The sequence below is a fragment of the Oryx dammah genome, unplaced genomic scaffold (assembly GCF_014754425.2).
Source record: "Oryx dammah isolate SB20612 unplaced genomic scaffold, SCBI_Odam_1.1 HiC_scaffold_10, whole genome shotgun sequence".
Taxonomy (NCBI): Eukaryota; Metazoa; Chordata; class Mammalia; order Artiodactyla; family Bovidae; genus Oryx; species Oryx dammah.
The window spans coordinates 25,824,314-25,839,874 of NW_024070194.1; the positions used below are offsets into that span (position 1 = coordinate 25,824,314).

At 47.2% G+C, this 15,561-nt stretch overlaps 2 protein-coding genes across 17 annotated transcripts in view; both read left to right on the forward strand.

Moving 5' to 3' along the window:
• LOC120869379 (neuroendocrine secretory protein 55) overlaps nucleotides 1-15,561 on the forward strand; it is a 63,006-nt gene that overhangs the window by 31,335 nt on the left and 16,110 nt on the right. The gene's annotated exons all lie outside the window — the stretch shown is intronic.
• The window catches only part of LOC120869377 (guanine nucleotide-binding protein G(s) subunit alpha isoforms short), a 69,885-nt gene that overhangs the window by 31,303 nt on the left and 23,021 nt on the right, over nucleotides 1-15,561 (forward strand). For 2 of the 14 annotated variants that reach the window (XM_040248683.1, XM_040248688.1), the window contains exon 1: nucleotides 14,656-14,878. The exons of 11 other annotated variants lie outside the window; for them this stretch is intronic. The gene's annotated coding sequence lies outside the window, so the exon portion shown is untranslated. Of the gene's footprint in view, nucleotides 1-14,655; nucleotides 15,078-15,561 lie in introns of those variants that run through there. One more of the 14 variants, XM_040248691.1, reaches the window with a different exon arrangement.

Genomic DNA, 15,561 nt, shown 5'->3' on the forward strand with positions numbered 1-15,561 from the left:
TCTAGGATTTGTATTCTGAGGGGTGGGTTGAAAAAGCATTCACAGTTTGCATCCAGAGGTCCTGAGGTACTGTGAAGTGTTTTCATCTTAGCTTTGGTCCTCCATCTTAGCTTGGATCCTCCATCTTCTGGGATGCCCTCCATTTTGGTTTTAGTCAGTCCTCCATTTTAGGTCCTCAACTGCCCTCCATTTTTGCTCCAGTCCTCCATCTTAGATGCTGGCCTGCCCTCCATCCTAGTTTCTGTCCTCTATCTTAGCTTCTGGGCTCTGGGACTCTTTTTCCTATTTTCCTAATGGAAATAGAGATACTCACTATTCAGGTTAGTATAATTAACCCCCAGTCTTTGCAGAAAGAAAAGTGCAGAGTTAATTGCAGAATTTAATTTCCAGCTTTTCTCTCACAAATACTTTTGAGTCATCTCTTCAGATCCTTGGAAAAATTGTTTTATCTATAGGGCTCTTGTAATACTCAGCATAGGATATGCGGTTTTTATAGAAATATGTGTGTGTGTGTGTATACAGATAGGTAAATAGAGAATTCTTATTTTAGATATAAGAGGAGGGAAGTGCTTTTGTGAAGGCGATTGAACTGAAGGAACTCCCCAGACAACAGGGACTGGTTTTATTTCAGGAGTCAAATTCAGATTTACAGAATTAATAAGTTTGGGCTTCTCCTTGTTTGTGACACTTTCATACTTTTCACCTGAGACGCACACTTCGAAATCAATGTGAATGAAAACCCATTTTCAGGGCATAATGTGAAGCTTGTTTACCAGCTCAGGGGGTAAAAAAAAAAAAGTCAGTTTGCCAAGTCACTTTGAAAACGTCCTTTATTACAAGTGGCTGCCTCTGTAAATGAATTAGTTATGTGCAATTACTTCCCCACCTTGGCCTGATGCTCTCTTGAATCCGGACCACTCTGCTAGGATACCTTGCAAACGTTGTCCATCCTGAGAGAACTGATTGTTAAGAGATGGGGCCACCAAGGCACCGAGAACTGCAGTGAGCAAATGGTCCCATTGCTGGGACTCAGGGGCCCCCCAGCTGCAGAGTCCCCTTTCAAAGACATCTGGACAGCTGAGGCTGGGAAGAGTGGATTTTGCTTCCTCCCTGCTCAGGGATGAGCCTGTGGCAAATTGGAGAAGGGGGCTTCTGGCCCCGGGCCTCCTTACCTCCCTGCAGGTGGTTGTGTTCTGTTCAGTTAATCCCATTAGCTGGCAAAGGCTTATGGGGCTACCCTTAAGGGACATTTGCATTTTAATAAAGAGCTCTCTGAGGCCAGAGAGCTGAAAGAGTCACGTTTTTAATAGTGAAATAGAATTCTAACGAGAGGCTGTGGAGGAAACACTGGGGAGGGCACATTTGGGCAGTTGACACCCGAATGCTTCCCCCACCCCCAGCTCTGTGCACCCTCAAGCAGTGAATTCAGCAAATTGGCTCCCTGCCCCCACCGCCCCGTGACCCCAGGGCTTGCTTACTCTCCAGGTACAGCTCAGCGGATGTAGGAGGGGGCCTCATCCGAGTGGCAGAGTCAGGTCCACATCGAAGCTTCAGGTGCCTGACTCATTCCGGCTCAGGCCGGTAATAACAAGCCCCATGTTTTTCTCCAGCGTCCACTTCTCTGACACACAGAATAGTCAGGAAATAAAAGATTTGAGTACTATACAACTGCTTTGCTTTCTCTAAAAAGAAAAAAAAAAAAAAAAGTCAGGGGTGGGGAGGGAGAAAGGAGCAGGGAGGCAGGAGACTAGGCCGGCAAATAATGATGCCGCAAAAACAAGCTTATTGCTGGTGTGTTACATAAACAGCCCCACCATCCTTTGCTGCAGCCCAGGGAAGAAGCGGTGCTGTAGTGACACTTGGGCTAGTTTCACACCTGAGCTTGGAGTTACTCAGAGGTGCCTTAACAACTAATGATTCAATTGAGGGAGGCCTGGATTGCCATTTGGACTTGCCACATATTAGCATACCCTTCTAGAAACCTGGAACCTGCCAATTAAGCTCCCCAGTGAAACTCAGAAGGGGCCTTTCCAAGATGCCTGATATTTAGGAAAAGAAAATTAAGCTAATTGTGAAAGCGCCTGACATGTTTCCTTAATATCTAGGTAGTTGAAGGCTAGGATTGAATATTATGAATTCCTCACATGATAAGTGTTTGAATATATGTCATGGCTTCCACACATGGTTTTCCAAAGGTGCAGCTCAGAAGTACTCAGGGCCCTGGCTTCCTTTGCCTTCTTTTTTTTTTTTTCTTTTCTTTTTAAGCTCCTTTCTTTCCTTTTTCTCCCCCCCCCCCCCCAAATGTTACTGCATTGCTCACCTGAAATGTCCGTTTCAGAAAGTTCTCTGATAGCTCACAGGCTGGTGACGTCTTCACAAAATGAGAGGAGCTGAGATTGCCAGAGAGGGCCCTGGGCACTGCAGTGGCTGTGACAGGCAGGAGTGTCACCGGCGGAGCTCTGCAGCCCTCGGCAGGCAGGAGGAGGGGGGCGCATTTCATTATGTGTGGAAGTTATAGCTTTATTTCAAACACAAACATGCAGGCCAGTGAGGATATTAAATATGCAGTCACGCTTTCCCTCTGAGCGAGGAAGGCGCTCGGATTTTATCTTCCTTCCAAGCAGCTTCCTTCTGCCCCTTAGATAAGTCAACAGGGAGAATCTACCTCCAAGTGTGGCTAAATTGCGACCCCCTGACAATGCCTGGGAGGGAGGGAGCCGGCAAGATGGAGCCGAGGCCACCCTTGCTGACGGGGAAGATGGCCTCACAGCACCTTGGCTGCTGCCGCAGAGAGGCCGGCTCCAAAAACATCGATTTTTCTCCCCACTCTCCCAAGGTTAGGATTCTGCTTAGAACTCTCCGCTTCCTGCTAAAATTTCCATCACCAAAGGGCCTGATTTCAGGCAGAGAAAGGACCACTTTAGCAAATGAGAGGAGAGGAAAGCTGAGGGTCATTTCAACTGCGGCAAAAATCAGCCATGCCATTTACCCTGACAGCACTTTAATTATGATGAAAGAACAAGATGGTTTTTGGTTGTTGTTGTTTTTTTTAAACCAAGGAGGCTTGTGCTGGGGGGAAGGGAGGGGGCTCTGAAAGAGATATGAGGGGGGTGCCAAGCGGGCTGTCACTACACAGTGATGGATACGCTGAAGGAGGGAGGGAAGCCCCCTGCCCATGGTCCCGGGTCCCTGCCCCAGTTGTGCTGGTCAGGCCGGCTGTTTGTAGCCAGGGCTGAGCCTGGCCTGGTCTGGGAAGAGCCCACAGGACAGGCCTTAGCCAGTGCCTCCTGAGTGCCGGCTTCTCCCTTCCCCTCTGTGGAGTGAGCTGTGACTTTAACCTCGAGCTGGGGGAGTCTCACTAGTGTTCTGCTCCATTGGCTTTTAAAGCAGCTGAGGGGTTTTCAGTGGTCACACGTCTCATTGTTGAAAATGGTGTGTTTTTTTTTTTTTAAAGTCAGGTTCTAGGGCCTGGGAGCTGCAGAGGAGGCCAGAGAGAACCCTGCAGGTCTGAGGGCTGAGGCCCGAGCTGTAGCAATGGGAAAAGAGGTGGAAAGCAGATGTTAATCAGTTTCTTTCAGCTCTGGCAAGAATCAGGGAAAAGGCCCATTTCCCCTTCCACCCACCCTGCCTTGACCTTCGACCTTGAGCTCTCAGGAACTCCTCCCCCAGCCCGACCCCCCCAGCCCCTGAAGGTGGCCCTGGGATTCAGACTGGCAGTATTTAGAGAAAAAGAAAAGTGAATTCCAGACTCAATCCCAGCTGAAAAGAGCCTTAGCTCCTGGGCTTGGGAATGTGAGAAAGAGAGCAACATGGATCCAGGCTGCCCACGGGGCCCAGGAATGGAGGGAGGTGGTGGGGCACTATTTCAGACCCCTCCTCCATTTTAGAACCTTTTCATGCCCTACAGACACCAGGTACCGGCTGCTGGAGAGCCTCTAGGACGGAACTACACAAAGCAGGAGACGTGATGTGACCCTGACTTTGTACCTCTGAATTACCCAATGTCTGTTACACATGCAGGCAGAGCACCCCGCAGGCTGCAGTAAACACCTAGGGGCGTAGTTCCCCCAGCCCTTGGGGGTGGGGCGCTCTACGCCAGCAGGTTCTTCCAAACAGTCCATGACTTTTCCAGGGTCCCTTCTGCCCTTCACTGAACCGTCAGGCTGGTACAGACCCTTCTGGTTGTGATGACAATTACCAGGCAGAGGGTAGTGAGACAGCAGGGACTTAGGGCTCTATGGCAGGAGAATAATGGGCATTTCCCAGTGAAGCCACTTTATTTCTTGCACTTCATCGAGAGAATTCACAAGCCAAGTGCAACACCCGCAGGATCTCACGGGAGGTGGCAGTGGTCTCAGGGTGCAGAGATGCCTCCTTTTTCTAGAACAACTGCAGTGTCCCCATCTGAGCCCCGCCAAAAGGCAGATTCTTTATCTAGATGCTCGGCGACTCTGCCTGCTGCAGAGATGGAGGAACTGTGATCCTGCTGATTTCAATGGACCGGTTGAGAAAACACAAGAGAAAAACAAATCTTTTTCTCAGTCTTCTCTTTTCTGCTTGGGAAACAATATTAGGGGCCGGCAGTTGGGTCTGCATGGAGAAAGATACAGGGGCAGCATCTTGACCTCCCTCTCTGTTGCGGGTCTGTAGGTATGTTAGAGGGATTTTAGTTTGGAGGGGGAAAAAAAACAGACAAATACAGAGAGAGATACAGAGTCTACGGGGTCAAAGCAGGCCACATGAGGAGATTGTACCTTTTCAGTGTCAGAATAAGAATAATCTGAGAGGATTTTGGGTCTCTCTTAGAAATAAATAGGCACTTTGGAAAAGGAAAATATCCGGTTCTTTAAGAAACGAGGGTGATCGGTTAATGCCAGGCATCTGTGATCATAATCCTGTCTGAAGAATTGGTCTCGTTTTTCATGTCAGAATTAATATTGGTTGAGATTAGATGGCTTAATTTAGACCATTTGCATTTTACAGAGTGTTTAAAAGGGGGTGTCAAGCCACTTTCTGATGGCACCAGAGCCAAATAAATAGGACCATATAAAAAGGTTATATTGATAACCTTTTACAAAATCCATTCTTTCTGCCTTGTCTTCTCTCTGGCAAACTTTGAGTCATTTAGCACAACCTGAAAACTCGGATTTTCCTTGCTCGAATAATGTAACGCTTCCTACTATAATATGTTTTTCCTTGTCGCCCACAAACTTCCTCTTCTGGTGACCCTTCTGACTTTTTGTGTTCTTGACACTGAAGCATCCAATCAATTTGGTCAAAAGTCCAGTTGTGAAAAAGCATCTGGATGTTTTGTCCCCAGACAGCCAGTTTGTGGAATATTTGAGGATCAGCTCATCTGACCCCCTGCCCTGACATTCCTGCCCACCCACCCCCGACCCCGACCCCGGCCCCCACCCCACCCGCCCGCCAACAAGTAGGCTTATTTTTAGGGATCAGAGGAGACAGACCTAGAAAGCCAGCCAGCTCTCTGAGGAATGAGGAACTAGAAGGGGCATGAATAAGACGTAAGACCCTCGTGCTTTCTCTGCAGTGGCCACCTGGAGTCTGCTGCAGAGGGTCACCAGTCTTTACAGGCAGGCACACAGAGGGCAGTCTTTGTGATTAGGCTCTTGGCAGCACCATTGTCAGGGTCAAGATTTATCTGGTGCCTGCGGCCACCTTAGCACGAAAAGGAGGCTGAAGCCACCTGCCTTCATTTTGTCTTAGATTACCACCAGCTCAGGGCAGCTAGTGAAAAATACAGACGAGGAGTATTGCTTTCATAGGGAAAAAAAACTGGTCATGATTCAGTTTCTTGAAAAAGTGCCCCCCATCCTTTATTCTCAGAGTCACTAAAACTAGGACTCGATCCTCAGTCTCTTCTCTTTCTTCCTCATTTGGCTAGCTAATTCAGACTCTTTGGGCTCCAGTTTCTTTCAATAGCCAGGCAGGTGGGGTAGGAAGGGGATGCTAGTGGGGGCAGAGGAAGGGGGAAGGGCTCCTTGGCACCCCTCCCTCCTGGACTTCAGTCTCAGGCAGAGTAGTTCTATTTGCAGACAGCTCAGCCAAAGCAGAGCATTGCTATTACCCCCAGATGCTGTTTCCAATCGATCTTACTCATTTTCCCTCTGGGGTGCAGGCAGGGCAGAACCCAAATCTGCTCAGACTCCCCAAGCCACCCAGCCTTGATCTTTTATTTCTATTTTATAGTCACAGAACCTTGAATATACTTTTTTTCAGAAGTTTAACCACATACCGAGAATATCAGGGGAAAAAGGTCAAGAATTGATAACTTTCATTTATTAAGAGTTCATTAAGCAGACCTCTGAATTCTAATAATGACAAATCAGTGTCACATTGCTGGGAGGAAAAGACTGACAGCTGGGTGATTTCACAGAACTATCAGGTGCTGGGAGGAAGGTACAGCTAGGGTTCAATTACTATAAATTAGAGTGATTTTGTTTGTTTCCCCGGGGTTTTCCTGTTGCTAGTACCTTTTTTGGTGTGTTTGTAGTTTTACTGAAAAACGCATATAGTTTTCTGCCACTGTCTCTTCTACTTTGGCATCCATTTTAGAAGTTAACTTTTTGTTGTAGAGTTCTATTCTTTAGTTTTCTTCTTCTTCTTTTTTACAAAGTTCCCTTCTCTGCCTTCTGTACCCTCAGTAAATCTAGAGGATATATAGTTATGCCAAGGTGAGGAATACACATCTATTTAGCACATTTAAGAATGTGCAAGGCAAATAAGATATAAAGTTATCTTACATCTGAGATGAAAACGTTAAGTGTCCTTAGGGATCACCCTAGTTAGTTCACAATTTGGGGTTGTTTTGTTTTGTTTTTTTCCTCCCTTTTGCATTCAACTAACTTGTGGCAGATCACTGAAACATATTTAGGCTGATTACTGATTTTTACTCAAAACTATTTAAGAAATTCACTTTGAAGGCTGAGAAAGACTTTCAGTTCCCCTGCTCTGGAGCGCCCCCCTGAGGCCTGGGTTAATAACAACACCATGATAGGAACTTGCAGCTAACTAGTTAGGTCTTTGTGCCTAGGCTCTTGAGTAAACTCAAGAGAGTTGGTGATGGACAGGGAGGCCTGGCGTGCTGCAGTCCATGTGGTAGCAAGGGGTTGGACACCACTGAGCGACTGAACTGAACTGAGTTAAGTCTTTCTAGACTTTAGGATGCTTTGAATGGTTATGAATAAACAGAGTATCCATTTAGCTTGAAGATTAGATGTCTTTGCATCCCAACTAAGTTTTATATCAGCTTCCTCTGCAAGATTCTTTCACAAGCTTTTTGAAGCAGCTCCCAGGGAATCCAGTTATGAAAGCATCCTGTACTCAGAAGGTAGAGGTTTGCCTTTTCAGAATAAGGGAGCAATAGCTTCAACCATCATCTTCATGAGAAGCATCCTTATTGGAACCAGGCCCCAAAGTGGGACATTTGTCAACTTCTGGAGGTGGTTCTCTGTCCATCAGCCACCTGGCACCATCTTGCCAAAAGATAGGGACCCCATACCTTTGTGGCTGGTGGCATAGATGAAAGAAAGCTTCATCTGGGCTCCTTCTTGACTTACCCAGCCTTCTTCTTGCCCTCTGCAAACCACTAGGACACCGTATAGACATTTTGCTCAGGCCAGACTTGACATTGCAGAGTTGCTCACTTCATACCAGAGCTCCCAAGGTTTAGTCTGGAGCCTTCACTGGCTTTCCTCAAAAATCAGCTGCCTTCATGAGTGACTGCTGATGTCTAACCCTTGGTCAGATTAAGGGACCTAGTGAAACCTTTGCCCTGCCACCCCACTCTCAAGGTGTTAATGTCTTCTATCGATGAAGGGCTAGTTTTCTATAGAGTTTTCATTTCTTGGTGTTAGGTCACTGCAACCCTGGGGTAAAAATAGGTGTAGTTAGTATGTTACAGATCAGACTCCGAATTTCCAGCTTTGTGGCACTTCCTCTAGTAATACCAATTTTGGTGACACATTTCCTAGAATCCCAGGCTTGCTTCATTTGCTAAAATCCTCCAAGGACAAATCTTGTTTGCTTTAAAACCTAGAAGGATTTCAAATCAGACTTCTCAGCTCCCACTTCCTCTTCCCCCTGTCTTCTGTCTTGATTTTCTTGTTTTCTATTCAGGGAGCAAGGACCCCCATCCCCCCCCCTCCCCAACCCAAGGCTGGCGTTTTTGTTGACGGCTGAGCACACGTGGCCTTCCATGGCCAAAGGCCCTTTCCTGGCTGGCTCCAGAGTTGTTACCAACGAGTCGAGGGGGAAAACTTGAGTTAGGCCTCACAATTTCAGCCAAGCTGGGCATACATCGAGTACACCTGTCACTTGAACCGGTGTCCAAAATGCAGCCGTAAGGGTCACAGCTGTGGCATTATTTCAGCATGAGCAATTCAGTATTTAATGTTCCTTGGAAAAATAAATCGTTCCAAGCGGCTACTGTTCACCTATTAACCCTTAGAGGATTTCATAGAAGGAGCATGGGGATGCCATCCATAATTTTCTTGGCCAGCAACATGCGCTTCCCAGTTCTGTCTTTTAAAAGACCATTCCTTATATAATGGAGAACAGGGAGTTGCAAGAACAGCATCCTCTTGTTTTGTGGCAGGCGCAGCCTTCCAGGGTGAGAAGTTAGACTTTCTTTTCCTCTCATTTATATTTTTACCTGCATAGTACATAGCTTTCTACACAGTGGCGTTCCATTTCTTTCCTCTTTTCATAGTAGCTTATATTAGCCTGCTATCACTGGCAAGTCTTATTTTACAATTAAGCACTGGGTTTGTGTGTGGGGTAGGGTGGAGGGCAGTTCATCATTAATCAGATCTTGGGATTTCATGTGAACGGCCCCCCAAAGCAACCAACATTTTAAATGTATCCTCCTTTCTGTCACCTGGGTCTTCATAAATGAATTGTCCATCTGCAGTTAATCCACACAGTGCACATCGTTTTGAAGGCTGAGTGGTCCCCCTTCTGAAAGAAATTGGCTATATTTAGTTTTTTAAGCAAGCCTGCTTTGTGTTCTTTGTAAAGTCAGCGACATTCTTTCAATTTTTTCGGTGTAATTAGCACAAAAGGAGCCGTAATCTGAGAAGGTAGTAGAGACTTCAGCGACCAAGAAACAGGAATGTTCGAGAAAGCGGGCAGAGGCCGCCTTCCCAGTTCTGGGCGGCAGGCAGAGACCCTAGGACGTGGCTGTGGGCACAGCTGAGGTCTGTAGCTCGTGAAAACATCTCCTTTCCATCTGATCCCAGACTGACTGCAATGCCCGTTGTTTCGGCTGGCTAGTTCTCTCTTCCTCATAACTTCCAGAGGTCGGCAAAGACCTGAGGAGCCGCGGCAGCATCGGGGCTTCGCTGAGTTGAGTAGCTCCTGGCTCATCAGGCAGAGGGCTGTGCACGTCGCCCAGTCCTCCATGGGCCGCCGGCAGAGGCGAGGGCACTCTCTGGGCAAATACTGAGTTGTGACCAAACAGAGGCTAAACGGAGATGGAGGGGGGAGGGGCGAAGCTGGGGCTTCTCTTGGAACCAAGCATTTGTGCCCCTCAAAATAAAAACCCAGGGAAGGAGGCGGAGCTAAACTATAATTACACATTTTTCTATTTCATTTTCAACATGTGTGGGCAAACACAGAAAGATGCAAATGTACCCACAGTTTTAGATAAATGTGTGACTAATTATGTCCCATTAATTGCTTAATTCTGGGTTTACCAACAACAGATGGAAGTGGGTTTGGTGGGGGGAGTGGGGGGGGGGTTCGAAGGCAAGTAACACACACAGCCCCATCAGAATCTTACTTGTCCCAAACTGAGGCTAGTAACTAATTGCAAGCCTGTTTGAAAACAGTCATCTACACTTGGTTGGTAGGTAAATGCAGTAAAAACACCAAGATGGTAAAAGCTGTATTTAGCAGTTATTTCCTTTATACACAAAACAGCATTTAATGAAAGGAAATTTATTACCTGATTCATCCAGAGTATTTAATGCTATAAACACTTAATTATATGGGGCTAAATTTGAAGAATTGAATGCAATGGGGAAAAACCCCAAAATCTTTAAAATCAGAACAATTAAAGGATTTCTTTTTAGAAAGATATCTTATTAGGACTTTAGGGCTCTCTTGATTGCGCCAACTTGCTTTTTTTTTTTTTTTTCCTGTTGGTACTTGTTTAATAAGATGTTGAATCAAAATGTCATTTAAATAAGACATCTTGTGAACAGAGACACAAGTGAGCTGACCCTGTACCTATTGTTAACTAGTCCTCCCTGCTTTATTTTCCATCTTGGATGAATTTCTATCCTAAAGGCCAAATTAAATTTTGAAGCAACAGGCTTTCCCATTACCTAACAAAAGTTAGTTTGGTTTAGGAAAATTAACTCTTCTGCTATAGCATGGTAACAGTTTTACATACCTCACCTCTCAATTAGGACCTCCAGTAAGTGGGTCCATTGATCGGTGGTTGATGTTAGTAAGCCCCTCATCCAAATTATCTACCTTGAATTTTTTCAGGGCTATCATCTGTATCATTATTAAGGTTTCAATTTTTAAAAGGAACAGTGTAGACTCTATTGTGTCCCACTTTCAAAGTGTTTGGTGACTTTGTTAAAAGTCCACTTCTGGGAATATCATGAGAAAGGCACTAAGTAAGGGTCTTGGGAACTGGGCATCATAGAGACCAGGACATTCCTCTCTTTGATGGTGTCCATCTATCAGAGTCAGGAAAAATCCATCAAGGCACCAAAGATCCAGTTTCCCTCATTTTGTGAACTGTGCTTTTAAGATGTTTGATCGGTATCCCAAAGCCACTGGCTCAAAAAATCGGGTCCAAACACATTGGCTAACATGCCTCCATATTTTGTTTTGACTAGAGTATATTCTAAGTTAAAAATAAATTATTTTAGAATTAATAGGAATCAAATTGGGCAATTTCATGTGGCCCTGTAGTTAGTTCCTTGATGTCAGCTTTTGAAAGGAAGTTTCACTAACTTGAACACCATGTTTAGTTTTGAATGCAAGTTTAGGGTTACCTTGTGGTTGTCACTGTTAACTAGTGAGTGTGACAAGGAAAAAAATGCCCTTGGTAAGCAGTACATTAGATTTTTCAGAACTTTATGGGACTAAGTAATAGAACCTTCTCATCAGGAATTAACTAGGAAGGCTTTTTACAATACCTGCTTCATCATGTGCATAGTACAGGTGTCAAGTCACAGTCATTTGCAACAACAAATTCAGTCATTCAGTTAAATAAAAGGCAAAATGTGCTTTAAAGACAGAAAACACCATCGAAGTACTAAACATTATTATTAAAAACTTACAGCTAAGGTTTCTGTTTCAGTGGAAACCTATTTGTTTCCTAGGCTATTAAAATAATATCATAATTTTATTTTCTCTGGAACCTCACAATGACCCATCTAATGAAAGGCCAAGAAGAACACATGCTTGTCCAAAAACTTAATTACACCATTAAGCGTAAAAACGTTTTCAAGATTCTGAGCTATAGCAAGTATATTGCTTCTAAAAGCAGACGAGGCATTCTTTCTCAGGAAGATGCAAAAGAGCCAAGGAACACATCCACCCATAAATATGAAGCTTACAAGACCACTAAAAAAGAAAAACAAACCCCGACTTGCCAATCCATCCATTGTTGTAAAGTATGCTTTGCTGGAGGGAGCTGTTGATCAGTTAGCCGTGTGTATAGCATGGGACCCCCCCCCCCCCGACCGTTTCACAAAGTCATAGCATGAGGTGACCTAGTGTTTAGGTTACGGGTGTATTATTATCCCCACTTGCTGGCTTTGGCAGGGAGCAGGTCACCTGAACCAGGCACTTTACACCCGGGACATTCTGGCCCTTTGCCCCTCTTCAGAGCTTGAAATTTCCACGACTTCCATCTTTCCCTGAGCCAAACAAGAGGCCCCTTCCACTGGAAAACTCTCCAGTCTGGACTGTTCCAAGAATTATGCTAATGGATTGCTCCACTCTCAAAGCATAAACCAGGCACTTAAAATGGTAACAACCTATTAAAATAAATCACTAATTCATATGAAAAGGTCACGCATGGTGGCCTCTGAACCTGAAAGCCTTAAAAAAAATTTTTTTTTAATTAAAACTTTTAAGGCCCTGGGTAGGTCAACTGCTAGACTGAAAACTGTAGACAGTATCAGCTCACCAAGCCAATTAAGTAAAATCTCATCTTTCACTTTGTGTCGGGTGAAAACAGAAAGCCGAACAGACCACAAACGAGCTTGTGTTTCAGAGCTCTTAGTGGCCTTTGCTTACCTGTAAACATTGATTCCACCTGCTGTCATATATTTACAAAGTAAATGCTTTATTTGTTCATCAGTGGTTGGTCATAATAAAATATAGGTGAAAGCTACACTAAAAAAAAAGAAAAAAAATTTTTTCCAAGAATGTCCTGCCAGGTTAGAAGTTGAAATGGCTGAAGCCTGACCTTGCTTTATACGTTCTAGGACAATAGTCCTGATTGTACTTGCCTGGAATATGTGTCAGCATATGACATGGGACAGCTTCACTCCTTTCAAAGTTCAGGCGTCATATTTATCTGAAAGGGGGGAGATGGTAACCCAACTCAGGGATTTCCACATAAGGAGACTCTTCATTATATTCTTTGTAGTAATGTGTAGCTACTGGCATAAGTATCAAGGTTGTATTGGTTACTATTTACCTTGTTCCTCTTAAATACAATATATTTGCTCTTCGCTACATTAGAAGCAGGAAAGGAAGATGCTTTGGAACAAATGGAGCTTAACAAAAATCTGGCCTGTTCCTCCCCCTTATAAGCCTTCACCAATTTTTAAAAATGACAATAGATCAATTAAATTCAAGCAAGAGGTTTTTATTTACTAGGTAAAGATAAAAAAAACTCAATCTTTAGGTAGACTCTAATCTAGCTGGTGAATGATTAAGTCATAGTTTCAGACAGCCTTACTGTGGAATTTATTTATGAGAACATTCTGGTCTATAGGGTGAATATTTTTATCCGTTTTTGTTTTGGTGGATGACAGTTCCTTTGAGGTTTCTGTCGACAGAAGGTGTATTTTTGTGTGGAGAGGACATATCCAGAGCGTGATCAGAACCTGGCTGATTTGGGAATGGGGGTGGAAGGGCAAACACAGCAACTTTTCTGCAGAGTCCGAGAATGTCTGGGCCCCGCGCTGTCAGGAGAGGTAGCAGATATAGATAGACCATGAGAGTCTGGAGTGAAGATTTCGCTTCCTGTTCTTAATTCGGAGTGTTCTCTGCTGACTGAATTGCCCTGCCATCTCTCAGGTTCATGAAGTGAGGCCTTGCAGAAGGGGGGTGGGGTGGGGTGCAGAGGTGTACCTGGTGGGGTCAACAGCAAATAATAGGTGACACCTTCATCTGCCACACCTTTTCTTATTTTGAGTTGAGCAAACTGGGGGAAGGGGGGAATTTCAACAGTCCCGTTGAATGATTAACAGTGCCTTTCTATTTTCAAAGAAAAACTATAGGGACAATTTACTCAAGGCCTCTGACCCAACCAATCAATCACCCCACCCCCTAGGTATGTTAGCTGTGTTTCCATTTACAAATAGGCTGTTTTCCCTCCTTTTATCCTCCAACTTTTATCCAAAGTTTTAATGACTGTTTCAAAGTGAAAGAAAGTTAAAGAACGGAGAGAGTAGTAGTCGTGACTACTTGTGAATTTGGGTTGATTGGCAGGTGACCCGTGAACCACCAAAGGCAGTTGCCAAGGTCTTAGACTGACGTCCTGGCTACTCTTGACTCACCTGGGCACCAGGTGGGCTGCTGGGACCAAACTTTTATTGAATGAATGAATGAACTGTACCCAAGCAGACACCCGCTTGACTTCAAACGATTCAACCAAGGTCCCAGGAAAAGCCGAGCCGTTGAGGACTGACTCGGTGTCACTGCCCTTAACCCACTGCGCTCGGCCTGCTGTATCCTTAAATGGGATAGTGCTGGGGTGGGGTGGGGGAAACACTTGAAAGTTTTTAAACAATTCTCAAACAAATTCGTGATCAATAAACTACTTTTCCATCTGTTCCAGAAAACCCCCAGCCACGGATAACTGGGACACCCTGGCCCACCACCTTGCCAACCCGGGAGGACTCCAAGGGCGCCGACCCCGCGACCTGGCCACCAGCACTCGGCTCTCGCGTCGCCGGCTTCACCTGGCGATGATGCTCGTTCCGCGCTCATATCACATCGCCTATCGCGCGCCGCGATTAATTAGTGCCGACACCTACCTCCGCGGGTGCGCGCCGCTGGGAGGGAGGGCTGGGTGGCCGGCCCCGCGCACGCTAACTGGGAAGCGGGAGGTAAGGAGGCGCGCGGCCGGGCGAGCGCCGCCGTCGCACACTTTGCACGCCGCCCAGGGCTACACCACTCACCGAAAATTGGGAGGCAGGTCTGGGAGGCGGGGTCCGGCGCCCACCGCCTTGGGCGCCCCCGAGCCCCCCAGCGCCGCATCCAACACGCCCCACACCCACACCTGTGTGGACCCCCGCACCCGCCCGCACCCCCGGGGTGCGCGGCAGCCCGTTTGGGCACGTCCCCGGCGGGCCGATTTTTCGGCTTCCCCTTCGGTTTATAGGGGCCGCCGCGGTGGGTCCGTCCTCTGAAGAGAGGCTGGGGCGTCATCGGGCCGCTTAGGAGCGCTGCTCTTCGGCTGCACGCTCAGTCGCGTCGGCACCGCGGAGCGGGCTGCGTCAGGTGGCCGGCCCGGCGCGCTGCTCGCTCGCTGGCTCTCTGGCTCCGGGCGGCGGCGCCGTGGCTGGAGCGAAGCCTCCCGGCGCGGGGCGGCGGCGGGCGGCCGGCAGGCAGGCAGGCAGGCACTGCCTTGCGTGTGAGTGCACCTCACTCACATGTAAGTCCGGGGGCACCGTGGCCTCCCGCGGAAGTGCGAGTCGCCCGGCGCGGGGCAACAGCCACCGGGGCCGGGACAGGGCAGGGGCGCCCCGGCGCTACCACCCTGCCCAAGCCTTCGGGGCACCCCCCAATTCTTTCTCTTCTCTTCTCTTTTCTCCATTGGCGTGCCCAAGAGCCTAACCAAGGAGCGCCTGAGGGTAACAGCAAACTCGTGCCATCGCGCCTTCTGCACTTTTTCTTTTTTGAGTTGTTTTACATTTCTTGGTGCTTTTTGATTTCTCGTATTGTTGGGTGCTTTTTGGTTTGTTCTCGCCCCTTTTTCGTTTGTTCATCCGTTTTGGCGCTAACTCTTAGGCAGCCAGCCCAGCAGCCCGGACGAAGCCCGGCAGCCGCGCTCCGCGGCCCCCGGGACAGAGCCGCGGGGATCGCAACAGATTCCCCCGACACGGGGCGCACGGGGTCCGGCCAGCCCGAGGCCGGGGGCAAACAGGGCGCCCGGGCCAGGCGAGAGCCAGGCACCCCGAGGTGGCCGAGCCGTCATGCTGAAGATGGCCATGAAACTCAAAGCTCGAGCGTTGGAGAGCGAGAGGAAGACAGCGTTGGCTGCGGCCGAGGTGGCTGCCGAAGCTGCGGCGGTGGCTGCAGCGCTGGCCGAGCAGCGCGCGTCTTGGAAGAAAGGGG